Source organism: Mastomys coucha, unplaced genomic scaffold (assembly GCF_008632895.1).
Source record: "Mastomys coucha isolate ucsf_1 unplaced genomic scaffold, UCSF_Mcou_1 pScaffold15, whole genome shotgun sequence".
Classification (NCBI taxonomy): domain Eukaryota; kingdom Metazoa; phylum Chordata; class Mammalia; order Rodentia; family Muridae; genus Mastomys; species Mastomys coucha.
Genome location: NW_022196897.1, coordinates 103105294 through 103124374, shown reverse-complemented (window position 1 = coordinate 103124374; position 19081 = coordinate 103105294). Strand labels below are relative to the sequence as shown.

Here is a 19081-nt window from a genome sequence, read left to right as displayed (position 1 = left end):
TAAGGCCTGGGCCCAAAAGAGGGAGAATGATAGGGTGTTTTCTAGTTCAGGTAAAAGGTGAGACATGATTGTTTTCTCTGTCTGTCTTCATGGAGTACTGATCTTTCTTCTTGGAGGCAGGTGTAGGGAGCCTGCATGGATGTGTGTGTGTATGAGAGAGAGAGAGAGAGAGAGAGAGAGAGAGAGAATCCCAGACAATGGAAACAACTCTTTGGCTGGCTGTCTATATCACAGTGACTAAGAGGTTACAAGGACCTAGGCTGGAGAAGAACCCTCAGATGTTGCTGGTTCCAGGTTTGAAAGTTTTGAATGGTGAAGACTTAGCCATCTTTCCAAGGACAGCAGGCTGGGTCTGTGTGGGTAGGTTCTTGTCATAGAGAGCATGATAGAGCATTCTGTTTTCTGTGTGAGTCTTTGATAATTTTTCAAAGTCAAGATTTCCCATGCAACTCTGACAGGAGATTAGTTCTTGAGTACTCAATGTTTGCTGGCTTTATTTCATCACACAGGGAGTCATTCTTGCTAAAAGTTATAGATATCCTTTGCTGGAAGCTGCTCTTGTTACCTTTCTTTGTTGGACACTGCCAACACTCCAGAAAGCCTATAGATTCTATGGTACAGAATAAGAGTAGTGATCTCAATGCTGATCAGGGGTGGTAGATAGACTAATGATACCAGTCTATGCAAAGTTAAAGGCTCTTTGTCTGGTCACCATAATTTGGTAATCTCAGGATGAATGGTGGGCTCCAGCCCCAGGGGAATGAAGTATTCTATTGTTGACTAGAAGGGAGAAAGAACAAAGAAAATGTGGTTCCCTGTGAGTTTGCGTCTTTTTGATGCAAGGAAAATGCCGAATGGAAGCAATACCGGATCAACTGTTAGGAAATGTTTTTGTCCTGTGTCTGTTATTGACTTACTGAATGAGTCATACAATCTCCTGTGCTTGAGAGCTTCTGTCTGCCACAAAAGGAGAACGGTGTGTAATCCTTCTCTGTGGACGGAATACAAGAAGTGTTATTCCAGAGTTTTCTATGGTAAAGATTAGAGGTACAATTAAAGATAGAGGTCCATATCAGTCCAGCCAATGGGAGCATTACTGTCAGGAAGCTGGACGTGGTCCCTGGGAGGGAGGTTAGAGGAAGGAGAATTAGCAGTTCAAGCTCAGCTTCTGCTGGACCACAGGAGATCCTTTCTCAAAAAAAATCTTGATTGGTGGAGTGGGATTGATGACTCATTTGCTAGGTTGTCATGAAGCTAATGTGTCATGAGATGTGGGAACTGACCAGCATGGTACCTGGTCATATACCTGATGTATGTGTATGTTACATGTATATGTATGTGATATGTGTATACATGTATAGACTTGTATGTGTGTATATATGTGTATGTATCTTTATGTGCATTTATATATACTATACATAATATATGTGTAGTGTGTGTGTGTATGAAGCTTTTTTTTTTTCATTTTTCTCATGTGTCCTCCCCAGAGAACCCAGTTTGAATCTGTATGTAGGTAGTTGTCAGTTTCATGATTACAGACTTTAATATTGACTTGACTGACCTCTTTGACTGGCAAGCAGCCAAAGCAAGAAGAACCAACCAGGACTCAGTAGAAAGCTCTGACACACAGATCTGCTTGAAGCTCACACGTTCAAGTATACTGTGTCTCCCAGTGGGATTCTTGTGTCTTCCTGTATCAACCACTGCGAAGATTCTTAGACTATCTTGGATTCCTCTTGGATTACTGTTAGACTATCTCTGGAATCAAAGGAAGAACTCTTTGGGTTGGTTCTACAGACTAGCTTCACATTCCAGGGCCCAGATGGTGTTTGCACATGACTTGCACTTACTGGCTTCCACTGTCTACAGGTTAAAGCCCCAACTTCATTTCTATGAAGATTCCAGCCTCATGGTCCTCAACTACTGTCGGCTTCATCTTCCCATCCACTACTCCAGCCTAACTAGACCATGCAGAGCTCATCAATCAGCCCATGCAGAGGCCCAGAATGCTCTGCCACCTCACATACCACCACCTCCGAACTTCCCTGACTCCACCCACCACACCCTGTGTCTCCGGTGTATGAGCTCCTAGAGGCTAGAGACATTGTCTGAAGAAATAGTCTGTGTCCTTTCATAATCAAATGTCATCAACACAAACAAGTTCCTTATTATAATCTCCACTCTTGGCTGTTTTCTTTCTGGGACCAGAAAACTCACTGCAAAAAGAAGTTGTAGTGTATACACAGGAATGGTGTCACATGTTTCCATATTTAATTTTCTCCTGGCATTAATTTCCATTTTTTCCTTTATTTTGCCAGAACTTTTCATCTGTATTTCCCAGGATATATGGATACTTCCATCTATGAATGTGCACACATGAATAGATGCAGCACATGTTCACTTGAGGAATGACTGGTAGGTTACCTTTGTCGAAGTCATCCCATCATTTCCTTTAATTATGAAAATCAAAAGGTGTTTCTGAAGGTGCAAGGTAGCTACTACCCCACCCTTGTTAGCCCTGAAAGAGTTATTATCCATTTTACATACACTTTTAGCCACGCACCTGGCCTCAGGTATGTAAAATGTACTGGATCAAGAGACAGAATGATAACACTCCTTTGCTTATCTCCATCACTGTCTAGTTAAATGTTTCTTATCTGTCCCCACTGAGCAGTAAGGAATTCATCTCCACTATCTCTGGGGTGCTTTTTGTCTCAGAGATATTATCCAGTTCTTAACAAGTATCATCTAAGTACGAATTCACTCACAAAAACATGTCAACACTGGTTAAAAAGCAGTTTTAACCTTGTTCTTTTGTGATGTCAACCACTCCATGGGGAAAAGTAAAGAAAAGGGCTTTTCTATGACAAAGTAACTTTGTCCTCTCTGAATCACACAGTGTACTTGGATTCCCTTATTAAGGAAACCAGTTTGTTTCCAAACACTTCCTCTCTAAGAAGTACAGTCTGCCAAAATTTGATAAAAGAAGATTTGAATTGCTGTCATGCCTTGTAGGATTGGAAGTTACAAAGTAACTTTGGGAATTTCAGACTTAAGTAGAAATGGAAAGGGTTTGGGAATAGACACCTGTGCTAGCAGCTTTGAACCTCACGGAGGTTCTATGAGAAGGACATTCTCTCTGAGAACGAAGAGAAGGACTTTGTTTAGTCAGCAGGAGTGGTTTCTGAGCTAAGGACCACCTGTTCTAATGAAGATTCTGGGCTCTCTATCCCTATGCCTCCTAGGCAATGCTGCAGTGGCTTTACCATGGCCCCTTGCTGTACCCACTCCCCCATGGGAAGAATAGCATGATTCTCACAGAAACATGTGCCAAACACCCATTCCTGGTTCAGACTCAGCTGATGGTCTGGAGTTTGCATTTTCTCCTTTATCTATTTATTTAACATCCCAATCACAGCCTCCTCCCTCCTCTCCTTCCAGTCCCACCCTTGAAAACCTCTTCCTCCATTACCTTCTCCCCTTCTCTGATGAGAAGGGGAACCGCAACCCTTTCCCCCCAACTCCCAGACACCAACCCTGCCTGGAACATCAAGTTGAAGAAGAACTAAGCGCATCCCATCCCACTGAGACAAGACAAGACATCCCAGCCAGGGTAAAGGATCCAAGGGCAGGCAACAGAGTCAGAGACAACTTTTGCTCTAATTATTAGGGGACACACATGAAGCTGTGCATTGACTACAAATGTGTAGGGGGTCTAGGTTCAGCTCATACATGCTCTTCGGTTGGTGGTTTAGTCTTTGTAAGTCTAAACTAACCCATGGACCCAGGTTAGTTGGCCCCGTAGGTCTTCCTGTAGAGTTCTTGACCCTGCCCCCCTCAGGCTCACTCACTTCTATCCCGCACTCTTCCACAAGACTCCCTAAGCTCCACCTGAAGTTTTGCTGTGGGTCTCTGCATCTATTTCTATCAGCTGCTGGGTGAAACCTCTCAGAAGACAGTTATGCTAGGCTTCTGTCTGCAAGCATAGCAGAGTATCATTAATAGTGTCAGGGGTTGACTCTCATTTGTGGGATGGATATCAAGTTGGGCTAGTCATTGGCTGGCCATTCCCTTGGTCTCTGCTCCGTCTTTATCCTTGCACATCTTGTAGGCAGGACAAATTTTGGGTTACAGGTTTTGTGGTTGGGTTGGTGTCCCCCTCTCTCCACTGGAAGTCCCACTTGGCTACAGCCTCTTCAATCTCAATATATCTAGCTGCTAGGAGTCTCACTTAGGGTCACCCCATAGACTGGAGCCCTAGTTTACAAATTAGAAAGCAAATAACTAATGTTCAGAATCATTCATCAATTAGCCTTGAGTCTCACAACTAATTACGGTTAGGGCTGAGGTCAGAAGCCAGGTGCCCTGGTTTTGTGGGCGATGACTCCCTGGCTGTTCCTCTCCTCCCTGCTTTCACTTTTACCTTCCTCAGCATGGCCAAGAAATATACCTGGAAGTGGGGGAAAAGAGACACAAAGCTAAAGCCCCGCTTTGCTTGGAAAGCCCCCAAGAACATCCATTTATATGACTGCAGAGTTAAATTGATGAACAGATGCAGTGAACTTCCTTATTAGAGACTCTTGCAAAAATACTTTCAATTGTTTCTGCTGAAAGACACATTATTTTCTTGGAAGGGTAAGCCACGAAAAACTACCTGTCAGTTGGTGTCAACACATGGCAGGTGAGGGGTTTGCTTGATAGAAATTTTAGTGAAGGAAAACAGTGAGATGGGTAAAGGTGCTTGCCACCAAACTCAATAACCTGAATTTGAGTCTCAAGATCCACATGGTAGATTGCGAACTGATTCCTGCAGGTTGATCTCTGACTCTCATTCCTGAAATACAGCAAGGGACACCCAACACATGGACAGCCTCATCCCCTTTCGTTTGATAGAAATTAAAAAATCATAGAGAAAAAAAAAACCAGGATAATCAAGTACCATTGTACCAAAACCTGTTGAGCCCCCAATTCTTATTATTTCTAATAACTGTTGGTGCCCATGAATGTCTACCATAGTAAGATTTGCACAGGGGAAACTTGACCAGAGAGAGACCCTGCCTTGCCGGGTGGAGATTTGAACTGCATCACCTGTATTGCCCCTTCCTGTCATGAGAGATTCTGACCTTAACTGAGGTCAAAGACTGAATAGAAATTTCTAAGCTAAAGCCAGAGACACTGTGGTTTGGGTTAATAGAATGGTGGGACACCAACAAGGGAAGGGCTCTAAAGATCTCAGTGACTTGAGTTCTTTGTGTGAATCTATTCTCCTGTCCCTGGCTTATAGCTTGATTTCTGCATATGTAGGAGAGAAAATGTAATTGCTTCCATTCTGAAAACAGCTTCTCCAGCTAGTCTGACATGTCACCAGACTAACTGCTCATCAACTGTGTTCTTTCTTTTCATTCTGACCAGTATCTGGCCAACTTTGAGACCTAACCTGGAACATAGTATACACCTAAGAAGTCAGCAAACACTCACCAAAGGGGAAACAGACATGTGGGTGCATTTGTTGTGGTAGCTGGCGGTGGTGGTGGTGTGTGTTTGTGTATGAGGTGGGGTGAGTGGGTGCTGGAGAACAACATCAGAGTCTCATCCTCAAGAATACCACCTTTTTTTGAGATAAGGTCTCTCACTGGCATGGGTCTTAGTAAATTCAGCTAATTGCTTTTCTAGTGAACCCCAGGAGTCCCTCTGACTCTGTCTCCTCAGCAGAGGGTTGTAAATGTGTACCATCATACACAGCATTTTTACATGCGTTCTGAAGGTCAATTAGGTCCTTGCATTTTCAAGGTAACTGCTTTATTGACAAAGAAATTCCCTCAAACCCTATTTTTACATTTCAATCAAATGAAGTATTCACAGTCCTGTGATAATGTACCTTTTCTCAGAGGTTGAACTTGATTGTTTAGTTGGGGAATCATCCAAAAAAAAAAAGTGGGGATGAAGTAAACAAAGCTTTATCAAATCTCTATCAGATGTAAATTTCAATTTATATGTGAAAGATTGAATGAAAGAGATGTGATGGTTAATACCAGGTCACCAACTTGATGGGATCCAGAATTGTCTAGGAAAGGAACCTCTGGGAGTATCTATAGGAATTCTGTGGGTTAGATTAACCTCGGGGTATGCCCGTGGAACATTGTCTAGTTTAAGTTGGGGTAGAAATACTTGCCCTTAGGTGGGTGGTACTACCACATGGCTGTTTCCTGGACTGCACAAAAAGAAGCTTGGGAATCAGGCATTCAAATTCACTATTCTTTGCTTCCTGACATGGAAGCAATTTGACCAGCTCCCTCAGGATCCTGCTCCTGTGACTCCCACCACCCTGCCATGATGTCATGTACCCTCAAAGACTAAGCCAAAATAAACCCTAATGTAAGTGGGGAGAAATATTACTCCGGAACCATGTAAGACTAGTCATTATTGCAAAGAGTCACAATAACCATTTGGGAATATGAAGAGTGGTTGGACTTCTATGTGGACTGACTTAATCAGGGGCATCCCTACCCTTGGTGTAAGTCAGATCTTAGCTTGAAAGACGGTTACCCAGAAAGTTTACCCCCTAGTAGACACCTAAGGGGCAGTTATTAAAGAGAACAGTGAAACACGTATTTTAATCACACACAAGAGATGAAGACAGTACAATCCAAGTACCTGCTGAGGTAACAAACTATAAAACAAAACTGCCTCGAACTTGATATTGATAATGAGGAGCAACCTTGTCATCCAGGGCCCAGTAAACCATGGGTATGTGGGCTTGGGGTTTTGACTATGGTGTCAGCTTTTGGACTAAATGAAGATTTCAAATAAAGCAGAATGGAGAAGAAAAGTTGACTGTAAACCACCCAGCAGAGCTTGCAGGTCCTAATAGCTTAAGTTCTAGAGGTTTATTTTTGGTGAGCTGGTAGATGTTTAGACTCTATTTATGGGTTTCAGTTATTACCCCAGTGAGAAGAATGTTCTGTATCAGGAGAGGAGCAGCATAAATATGTATGGGTTGAATGACTAACAATTTCTCTTACTGAAGGTCGGTTCTGTATCCCCACTGCACAGTCTGGCTAGCTACAACAGGGAAATGGACTTGTATGAGGCAGTAACAGGGTCCTTCCAGAGTGGGGAGTAGAAAAGGAGTCATTGTGAGTTATCAGTGACTGCAGCAGTAAGGACTTCTTGTTGAGGACATACAGTGTGTCAAGAACTATTTAGGTCAATGGATTTGTAAATCCGAGAAGACTTGGTACTTGTTTTCTTAGCTCATGTCTTATAGCTATGGCATCTGTTGTGGCTCCTTTTACTCAATGCCAACTTTAATGAGATTGCTATCTATATGAAGATTCCATTAGTTTCCATGTTCAAGCTGGAGTAAGCCTCTGCTTTTTTTGCTTTGCCTTTCTCTAAGCATGTGGTCATGCCTTTGAGGAAATAGGACCTGGCCAATTTCTTCACGGCCTTGGCCTTCAACATATGATGCTTAAGAACTGTGTTATCTGGTCAGTGTCTGCTTGGGGAAGAGGAGAGGCGACAGAAGATCTGGCCAGGACCAGAGAAGTCCAAAGCAAGTCCGGGAAGCACGGCCCCTGCACAGCCGTGCGAAGGTGGCTATTCAGTACTCCAACAATTCCATTGGGAAGATTACACAAAATGTCCATAAAAATAAATTATAAAGAAGCCTGATCTCACTGGCTTTAGGAAGTAAATTGGATAGTTCTAGAATCCATTTTGATGGGAAAATTATAATATTTAACAACATGGGTTTTTTTGTTTGTTTTGTTTTTTAGTTCTAAGTAGGTTTGGGACTTCTTTCTTCCTCAGCTTTTTCTTCTCTTCCAGGGAGAGAGTGTAGTGTGATTTATTTCTTTATACTGTTTATCAGGGATCAAAATCTATGTCTACATGTGCTGTCTTTAAAGAAAACCTCCCTTTCTCTTCAGCTTCATGGAGGATGGAACACTTTAACATTGCTCTCTGTTGGATTCTTGGAAAATGATGACTTGTAAATAATACACATGTTAAATGTCTAAGTGGATTGATGAAGCAGATGAATGGAAATTATTCTATGTAATGAACACTTGATAAAATAAAATTTCTGCTCTCAGTTAAATGTAGACAGGATGACAAGCTATTGAATACTCCTAAGAGCATCTCTTTTCTTCCAAAAAGTCTATCTCATTCTAATCCTGGTAGGGCAAGGCAGAATATGCAAGGCCCAAGGGCTAGTAGTCAATGCCCTATCATCTAGAGAACTCTACCAGGCCTCTGGGAATGTAGGGTCCAGCCATCCAGATTTAGAGGAACTCTCTTTCTCCATATTAGCAGGGAACAGCTCAAGCGATATGCTTCAAAAGTACAATATTGGGGCCCTGGGTTATTTCCACACCGTGTAAAAGGAGGATTGTGAGACACAGTCTCATGTCTACACACTTCACTGAGCTAGAATATGTCACAACTTAGAAGCTGATTTATGCAGCTCTTGGCTGCCAAGTGAGAGAGCTATTGTCAAACCTCTAATACAGGATAATGTAAATTAGACGGGTGATCTGGCAGTAGAATAGAAGAAGTGGCCAAGCCCCTTCTCCTCCCAGATACCCCTGACGCAGTGGGTTGCCAGTGGGATCATCTCCTTTCATGTATAGACCTGCCCACTGCCCACTGCCCACTGCCCACTGCGTTTTTTCCCCATGATGCTTTCATTTATAGTAGCTGATAGCTCATTCTTACCTGGATTCTTTCACTTGGGTCACCAAAGAGAACTCCTTTAGTGAGTTTCCACAAGGAGTTTACATTCTCCATTGTCTCAGAATCATTGGGATTCTTGTGGAAATTGGCATGCCCCTCCTGAGGATCTTAATGCCCATCAGGTGACTTACTTCAAGGGAAAGTTGGGATGAGCTCCTTGTGGCAGCTCCATTACTCTTGTAGCTGAAAATGAAACCCATCGAAATAACAATAACTGAGACAAACATTTTCCATAATCTGCAGGGAGTAATCAATATTTGTAAGGGAAGTAACTTGGCAAGAGTGTGAACATTCCCTTTCTGAAGTGTGTTCAACCTTGCGGGACCTTCTCCTAGATTCTTAACCATGGCTTAATGCAAATTCTCGGGATCAGTCTTCTTGGAGGTATCTAAGTCCCTTTTTATCCTCCTAGAGTTTTGGTGTAATGACAGGAGGCCTGATGAAACAAGGCAAAGAAATGGTGGATTCCGCTCCCTGGAGCCTTCACCATTGTGAGCATTTACTGTCTTATTAGCTCACTGGAGGCGCAGCTGGGAGCAGGCTGTCTGCATGCCCCAAAGCAGAGGAGAAGGCTTCCTGTGAACTTCAGGACACATGTTGGGGTGGAAGGGACTTTTCATTCATTTAGAGTTCTTTTGCTCCCAAATGAATGGCTGTAAATGGAGAGGAAGGGATGTGATGTGTGACTAATTTCCCAGGAGGGCCTAAATATCTCTACTCTTGACCCCAGTGTCTAGCCTCCCCCACGTCCCCACTGAAAAGCTCATAGCAGCTTTAATTACAAGGTGGGTGTTTGTGAGCCAGCTCAGGATGGGGACTAAGCACGCGGCCCAGCAGGGGCATTCTTTCCATGATGCTCAGTCAGTAGGATCTCAGTGATCTAAGGGAACAGGCAGTATGTACTGACTTGATTCGGCCTAGGAAGTAACTTAGCGTGGCCTTATAAGGCTGTGGTTCCGGCGGAAGCACCGTCTCTCCTCCATCTGAAAGCAGGCCTCTGAGCATTCCCAGATGACATCTGTGCTTTCTCCAACACACAGTTGGCCTCCTTGGCTCCTTGCACTGCTTTGGTTGTGCAATTGCGACTTGGCAGGTTCTTCGTGCCGTGGAATCTGTACATTTTCAGCTCTGACATCTCAAAAATAGTCCTTGAATCATCTTTATCAGGGTGGTTTATCGTAAGGCAGAAACTTTCTCCTCCACATCTTTCTTTTTACTAACTAGAACCAGAAGCATGATGATTTATGATGTAAGGAGGTTGTGGGGAAAGAGGGCTGTCTTCAGGATTGGCATAGCCCAGGTTCTGCTCTAGGCTTTGCTCTTTCCCGTTACAGGAACTTGAGCTTTTTTAGGGCCTCGGTTTAATCTTCTGTAAGGTGTAGAACATGGTGAGCAAATGTGAAGATACAATGTAAGCTAAGTGCTAGATAAATGGCTGGGCTCAGTACATTTTGTGGGAAAGAATGCGTTGAGCATGGAGTAGTGATGTTCACACTGCGGAAGTGAGGCTGATGATGTAAATGGTGTATATAAACCTTATAAGCAATCACGTTAGCCCTCAACAAATCATACATGCGCACAAACACACTCCTTTTGTACATGTACATATGCACATAGGCTTTGGAAACCTAGACTTTACTTTTGATGAGTAATTTGCTTCTGAGGCCAAGATTACATGTCTGTGAGTTAGTCCTCAGACCTCTATTTGTAGCTGTCTGGGAATGTATGTGCTGTGTTCTCCTGATAACTGTAGAGAGCGTCCCGGGGCTTTCTCTTTGTAGCCATCAGGGCTTAGCAGGTACAATCAGAAGGCATTGCTTCTAACTTTCACGGATGTCTGAGGTCTGAAGATAGGAGTCGGTCTGAGTTCTAGCTTTTGACGTATGAGAGGGATTTTTCTCTAAGTCTTAGAATATTATCTTATCACCGCAGCATCTGTGTTGTTTCCAACAGGGTTTATGACTGAATTCCTTTGGCACAGTGAGAAAAGCCAGGATCCTTTCCTTCCCAAAGTCTTCCTGACATGATATTGGCCCCTAGCTTCCTAACACACTTAGTCAAAGATGTATTATCTAATAATTATAAAGCACAAACAAATCAACACAATGAAACAAAACAAAAGGCTGCTGGAGACAAACTCGTAAACTTGCCTTTTAAATTCTGTAGTCAGTAGATGTTTGAAGCCCCTATATTGTAGCAGTGGGTGGGAAAGACGTGGAGGTTTCCAAGTGTGCATGTATAGGAAAGTCAGCACTTCACTTCAGAAACATCAGCTGGTGGTAATGTAGAGAATGGGTGTGTTGGAGGGGCGTGTGTCTGGAAGCTGAGCTGGTAGAAATGTGCTGTGAAAGAGAGGACATGGTGCCAATGTTGGCAGAGAAAATAAGAGGCGGTGATATACTGAAAATATTGTTTCAGATAGAATAATTAGACCTTGGTATTCTGAACAGAAAGAAGAAAGAAAGATGGGAGACAGAATGATGCTTACTTTTCTAACTTGAGAAGACAATTAAATGGTAGTCATATTCACTGAGGCAGAATATCAAAGAGAGTCAGGCTGGAGGAAAGAGGCATTCCATGTTGAAACCTGAGACATCTATATATATTGGCGATGTTGTATACGTGGTTGGATATCCAGACCTGAAGCTCTGGAGAATTCGTTTTCTATGTTTTGAATTTATCAGCACAAGGGTGTCATTTAATTCATGGGGATTCATCTACTGAAAGGGCTTGATTGAGTCAGTGTATTAAAGTGTATTAAAGCTGGTCAAGGGGTGAGAAATCACAAAATGAGAGGGAAGAAAAACAGACGGAGAGGAGGAAGATGGGGAGATGAAGTAAGGGTGGAAAAGTCAGGGTTTCAACACAAGATGCCGGTCATCTAAGATGGCGAGTGAGAGTTTCTTGTGGGTTTTCCATGAGAATTTGCCGTTTATCTTGCAAGAACGGTTTAAGTGGATTAGTGCTGATGAATGGCAGAGATAAGTGGGCTGTTGAGGATATGGGAGGTGAACAGATGGACAAATGTGTGGGGTGAAGACCCAGGGCACTAGAAAAGCACGTGGGACAGAGCTGACTTGGAATGTTTTGCTTTCATTTTGTTGTTTTAAGTCAGAGAAGCTTGTGGGTGATGATTCTACTGAGACGCAGGTGTTTGGGAGAAGTTAAGCTGTGAGAGAGGATCCCTAGAAGAGAGAAAGGATCTAGAGATCCATGCTCCAGGAAGTAGCCTCATAAGATAGACGCCTCTTCCACTGTGAGACAAGATGAAGGACACACAGAAGCTGGTGGCTTGAGTGGCCAGATGCATCATGTTTTCCTGTCATCAGTTTTTCACCTCATGACCTCCCTCAGCTTTATGTTACTACTTAGATTATTGTTTTTTTAAAACATGAGGATTTTTTTTAATGTTTGGAGTTATATATTCAATAAATCAATAAACAGATAAGCAGTGATATACCAAATACAGGCATTATAAAGATTTTTTTAAAGTAAATGTCTGTTTAGAGCAAAATGTTGCTATAAAAGCCAGAATTGGACTCTAGTAAAACAATTTAATAAAACAAGGGGCAATGTTTTAAGGAAAAATTTATAAAGAAAGTATATAAAGTTAGTATAAGATAATATTTTTAAATATCCTTTGGGGGAAGAGGCACAAGAATTTAAATAGCTTAAAAATTCTTTTTAGTATATTAGCCATAATCAAGTAAAATAAATTTGACTCAATAGGACTATATCTTTTCCAGAAAACAAACTCCATTTTTGAATCATATTTCTGAGTTCCATTTTGATTATGTATATACTTATATAGATATGTATAATACACAGACTTTATGTACAGAAAATTAAGATGTCAGAGCACAGATAATAATGTGACCAAAGTGAAAGGTGACATCTTTTCAGCATCTTTGGTTGGTATTTGAAAGTCTTAACTTTAAAAAGCGAACGCTTGTTATTTAAAAAGCTTTTCCCATTGTATTTTTGTTTCTCACAAACACAAAGTGGGCTCAAAATGTAACGTACCACATGAGGATTTTTTGACCTGGGAATTTCTGCTTTAGTTGGAGCTGTCTGCTAGTGATGACGTTCATGACTTAACTGTAAGTGCCAAGAGCTGTCTGTCTGTCTTGGTGTTCTGGGTAAGGTAAGTTTCTTTGGATAAACAGATGGCTTCCTGGACATGGCCAGGAATGATCATTTGGGCTGCTTTGCTTATCTTGAATGGGTAATAAACTGCTAGGGAGCATTTGTGACCTAAGGACAAAGTGAACTGAGATTAGAGCTTGAGTCTCCCCCATCCAGCTCCACCTGGCTGTGTGGAGCAGCCACAGACACTGCCAACACTATGTAAGTTGGAGTTTCATCTTCCATGTTTGGAAAACACTTTGAAAGTTGTTTTCTGACGAATAAGGCAAAGATGTCTGACTATCCATGATTACTTTTATGCAATTTGAAAGCTTAGCAGAGACAAGATTTGTCTTCTTAGAGTATCTTTCTTTAATAGCCCGGCACTGGCTCTATGTCCTGGGATAGGGATCTTCTAGTAATAGGTTGATTATTTCCACCCTTTATGAAGATATTGTATGTATGTCTGAAGCTGGAGTGTGGATAGTAGTGAAGGTAACTTTGTGGAAGGACAAGCCGAATATTTGGCTGTTGAAGCCTTGTGCTTCAAGTGTCTATTTAATCACCACCTAGATTCACGTCCACTGTAGATTGTTTAGTATAAAATCAAACTACATGGCTTAGGGGGAAACCAGATTATTTAAATCTTGGGGCATCCTGGTCTATAGACTCTACGAATGGGGGGGCGGGGGAAGATATGTTTGTCTACAGGAGGCAGACTGTCCATGAGGCAAGTCTCAGAGGAACTCACAGGCTTTTGGGTCCGGTTCACAAAATTGGAGATTTGTTCTAATCACCCAGAAAGGTATAAAGAATTGCTTCTATCTGGGATCATATACTCTGATTTAACTATAGGCTGTACACAGTGGAGATTAAAAGAAATCTCCCTAGGTTAGCTATTGCGTGTGTATATGTAAGCATGTCTGTGTGAGTGTGGGTGTCTGCATGCCAGGGCCCCCGTGAGGTGGTCTTGATCCCTGTTTGCTGCTGAGCATGCCAGAATAGGCGGCCAGAAGCTTCAGAAGTGTGACTTCATCACCATGTGCCTTTGTTTCGTTTTTTCTTGCTGTGACAAAAATACCCTGACAAGAGCAACTTAGAGGAGAATGGGGTTTATTTTAGAATACAGTTCTAGGCAACAGTCTGTCCTAGTTTTTTTTTCTGTTCCTAGGATGATAATACACTGACCAAAACCAACTTGGGGATGAAAGGGTTTGTTTAGCTTACAGGTTTCGGGCTATCATTGAGGGAAGTCAAAGCAGGAACTCAAGCAGGATCCTGGAGGCAGGGCCATGGAAGAATGCTGCTTACTGGCTTGCTTCCCATGGCTTGCTCAGCTTTGTTTCTTAGACAACTCTGGACCACTTGACCAGGGGTGGCACCACCCACATCAATTGTTAATCAAGAAAAGATTTGCCAATAGGCCAGTGTGGTGGAAGCAACTCCTCAACTGAGGTTTTCTCTTCCCAGGTGACTGTAGTGTCTAGTTGACAAAAACTAACAGCACATATCCATCATAGCAGGGAAGTCAAAGTTGCAGCTTGAAGGAACTGGTTATACATATCACACCTATCATCGGGAGCAAGGTGCAATGAATGCATGCTTGCTAATGCTCAGCTTATGCTCTCCTTTATGCCGAGTTCAGGGTCCAGCCTAAATTTGCCATCCAATTTCAGGGTGAGTCTTCCCATCTCAATCAACCCACCTAAGAAAATCCTCACAGATAAGGCCACAGGCCAGACCCACCTAGATAATTCTTCACCAAGGCTCCCATTCCTTACACTGTATCAGGGTGATGATAAAAACTCACACCATGACTCACTCCATTTTGACTGCACACTGTAAGTATTTTCATCAGGCTGGCCCATGAACAAAGGAACAGAGACTATCTCTATGGGAAACATCTTGGTTTTTCAAGTAGACTTTATGAAGCTAGAGACCAAGGAAATTGTTCTACTTGGAACTTTAATCTCTATAGTACTTGACACCATATTGCTTAAGGTGGATTTGGGAAGAAATCTTTTTGTTTGTTTGGTTTGGTTTTATAGGAGCATAGAGACAGAAGGAGGAGGAACTAAAGCAGGACTCCATAAAGCTCAGCATCCGGCACTGTAGGCTCTCACCACTGCATGCCAAGAAACCAGACCAAGCGTCTCTAGAGCTCTGGATCCACAGGGAAGAATTCAGCAGTCATGTCTCTTGGAGCCAAATATGAAATGTTCAAGGTAAGAGAAGTCAAATCAACTCACATCTTCTTATTTCTTTCTCCAGAACTCAAAGAAGTTAATCTGACAATCACGTCATTTCCAAGAGACTAAGAGAGAACTTGTAATAAAGTCTGAGATGCTCCTCTGGGATTTGAACTAGTGTTGTTAAAAGCATGTACTTAAGTTCTCTTTTTGGCTTTGTTTAGTCTCCCAGGGATCTCCAGAGTTTAGTAAGATACTACTTAGAAGGAGGGGATCTTTACAGAGATCATAAGATTCTTTCCAAACCCGCGGTTCCTCTGGAGACAAATCTTTGCATGTAGAAAGAATTATATTAGAGTTTATATTTTTTTCAGTTTTGGTTATCTAGGACCGCATTATCATTTAACAATTAAAATGCAACTTTATAGCTTGTTTTGATCTTTTTCTCTAGATATTCTAATAATGCTTAAATATCTCAGAGGAAGACACACCAGTTCATTAGATTTTTGTACTTTGCATGAGACCCTGGCCATCCAATCCTTTGGGACCCTTGGGCAGAAAAGGTAAATAAGGTAACTGTGCACATATGAAGCAAAAGACTGGAATTTTATTCAGGAAGAGACTGCTGTCATTTCATGATTCAACAAGAAATGTCTCTTGAATGGTCTCTTGGCAGCAACTCAGCATCAGGAATTTCTGTGGAAATAAACAAAGTCGACATATCAACCCTCCCAACATATTGGGTAAGAGTCCTTGGCTGTTAACACTTCCAGGAGACATTTAAAGTTTCTCATAGCAACAGCCCCATAGCAAGGTAAGGTCTGAGTCACAGAGGAACTATAGAGCAGGCAGCAATCCACTTACAGGAAATTCATAGTCCAAGTCCGAAGCAGAACTTGTTAACAAGAGTGACATGGTGAACCATTGAACTCTTGAACTTCTTGTCTTCTCTGTAAAATGTATTTAAACAGAGTTGGCCCTAGCTGTAGGGATTAAAGAGCCCAGCAAGGACTGACAGATAGAAATTCATATATTATTCTAACCAAAGAGTTCTTAGCATTATTTTTTATTGTGAACCTTTTGACATCTGCAGATGTTTAGTTTTTTTTTTTTAAATTTAAAAACAAGAAATACAGGACTGCCAAGGAGAATATGTTATTGAGGCAGTCACTGATTTAGAAATGGAGTATAGTGATAGATCTACCTATTAAACAACGCATCAGATCAACTTTACCAGGGGGTCTGATAACTCTTGTCCTGTCAATACAGTGCTGCATAAAGATGACATTCTGGAATTTCTGTGGTGGCAACTACAATGAGTTGCTAAAATGCCTATAGTTTTTTTTTTTGTTGTTGTTGTTGTTTTGTTTTTGTTTTTTTTTTGTTTTTTGTTTTTTGTTTTGTAATAAGGCCACAGATCCTAATAACAACACTAAGGGATACTGTTGATATTTATCCTTTGAGGGAGAATTGGAAACTTTATGGAAACTAACAACCTCCTTCATTCTATCCATGATCCCTTGAGATCTGCAATGGTAGGTTAGACATCCCTGGTCTGGTTTATGCTATTTTTGTTCACTGATTTTGTGGCCAGTTGGCTCTCTGGCTTGCTCTGTGTCTATTGCATGGGGCCCTGCCTGGGGTTGGGTGGGGACAGGTATGCCCTGGGTCACTTCTCCAGCAGGGAGGCATTGGGAGGTGATGGAGCATCAGGAGAAGTTAGGCATCAAAGTGGTCTTCCTGGACCAAAGATATGGCCTGATGCTTGTTTAGTCTGAGAATGATACTTTTTGCCATTTCTTCCTGTAGTACTTGAAGGTTTCTCAGCCTGTAAAGATTCCCAAGTCAGTACTGTGGACCACCCTAATCATTCCTGAGTGGGGGTGGGGTGGGATGGAGGAGAAGTGAACCCTATGCAAGGACCTGGGGGGAGGGATCAGGACACAGAGAGGTCCAAGGCTAGGGAACGAGGTGAGTAGACTTCAGTGAAGAGTAGCAGCTGAACTTAGAGTTCTATAAAAACGAGATCACCTTCTATTGTGCAGTAACTGACTTAAACATGTCCAGTGTCATCCATGTTCCTGGGGTGGGCTTCTTTCTCCTAGATTCGTGCTCTTAGGTTTTCCTCAGAGGATATTTCAGTTTTTTGTTTAACAAAATCCAGTGTAGAAATGAGAGCCATCACATTAAAGGCCAATTTTGGAGGAAAGATATATATATATATATATATATATATATATATATATATATATAGAGAGAGAGAGAGAGAGAGAGAGAGAGAGAGAGAGAGAGAGAGAGAAGGAGGGAGAGGGAGAGAGTGAGGGAGAGGGATAGAGCAGAAGAGGGAGAGGACCTGTAGTCCTAAAGGCAGGACAGGCTGCTGAGTCCTTCAGCTGCTGTTAAAGTACTCTCCTGAGGATGGATGTTTGACTGTGTAGCTTCCAGCTGTGAGATCACCAGGATGTGATGGCCCAAGACAGAGGGCTACTCAGTAACAGCTGCCAAAGGACAGTTGTAGGGTCATAGTTGGGATAATCTAAGGACTTGTTCTGTGTATGTGTCTAAAAATTTTTGAAGGTTTCAATACATTTGCGTCTGTCATTTTGTTTTGGATCCAAGGAGGGATGTTTTAGGTTTTTAATTTAATTTGGGAAAGTTACATGCAAAGCTAAGTCCTAGGCATTGACAGTTAAGGGAGGGTGACTTCTTTGCTCAAGAAATGCAGCTGGTGAGATGCACTAGCAAGGCTCCAGCTCCTCTAGCAACAGGATGAAACCTCAGGGAATCACAAGATTCAGTGTGGTCCACGAGCCCAGTGTTGTGGAGGGAGAATTTCTCTGGATGTTGCTCATCAAAAGTAGGGCAGGCATACAAGACATGAAGTAAATAGCTCCGTCCCTTGTAGTCTTCCTGCAGCTCTTAGGGAGATTCATTGTACATATCCTATCCAATGAGCCAATCGAGGCAAGTTAGTTTACCATTAACAAACAGGGATTTTGTTTGCTACAAGTTCCTACAATCAGACCTGAGTTGATGGAGATTTTTATGAGGAAAAAGATGAATAGGAGAACTTGTTGGAATATGCTGCCTTAAGCCACAGCTGGAAAGAAATGTAGGTTCATCCAAAGAGGGGATACCAAAGTAACTAATGCTCTGCCCCACTTGGATAAAATCATGGATCTCAGGATCCAAAAAGGAAAGAGTCCCACAGACTCCAGATCCAAATTCTTAACAGGGTGTGGTGGTGATGCTCTAATCCCAGCATGGGAGGCTGAAGCAGATTAAACATCAGATCTGTCAGAAACAAAACCAAACACATCCAAACTCTCACCCTGTAGGTCAGATAGACAAAACATTCCCAAAGCCACATGGTGGAGTATCATTCCTGAGCTCAGTGCTCAATTACATGGCAACGAGGTTTTGTTTCTGTGTATGTTGAGATAACTGTGCAAAGTTAGATGGTATGACTTAGAAAAAAATTGCTCATAAACTCTTCAATACTCCTCTCTTTGAAGAGACCTGAGTTCTCTTCTGCTTGGACAAGAGCTAGGGTAATGACTATCAGCTAGTGAATGGAATGGGTCTTACCCAGGGTTTAAGGATAGACTTAAAATGGTTGTTTCTGTTGTTGGTTTTTTTTTGTTGTTTGTTTGTTTTTGTTTGTTTTTGTCCTTATTTCTTTACTTTTCCCTGTAAGAGTCTAAAACATCTTCATGATTCTTAGAGTTGGAAGGCTGGAGAAATGACAGGCAGTTAGAAATGCTTGCTGCTCTTGCAGAGGATTGGGGTTCAGTTTTCAGCACGAACATCAGGTGGCTCACAACCACAGGTAACTCCAGCTCCAGGCAGTTAGTGTTTTCCTCAAAGACTGGAACAGCCATTTTAGAATTTGTTCTGCAATTTATCTTTGATCTGTTGGCTCTTTCTGGACACAGAGTGGTCCTGGGTTCATTAACAATCTCTGTGGTTGCTACCATCCATTATGTGACACTTATGTGGGAACTTCTTCCACGGCTCTGAGAAATATATGA

The 19081-nt window shown here is 42.1% G+C and overlaps 1 long non-coding RNA gene across 1 annotated transcript in view; it reads left to right on the top strand.

Annotated features, from left to right (window-relative positions):
- The window catches only part of LOC116092324, a 28389-nt gene extending 12809 nt beyond the window's left edge, over positions 1-15580 (top strand). The window contains exons 2-4 of the long non-coding RNA XR_004119206.1: positions 2319-2415; positions 14910-15086; positions 15502-15580. This is a non-coding gene — a long non-coding RNA (uncharacterized LOC116092324). The remainder of the gene's footprint in view (positions 1-2318; positions 2416-14909; positions 15087-15501) is intronic.
- The last annotated feature ends 3501 nt before the right edge of the window (positions 15581-19081 follow it).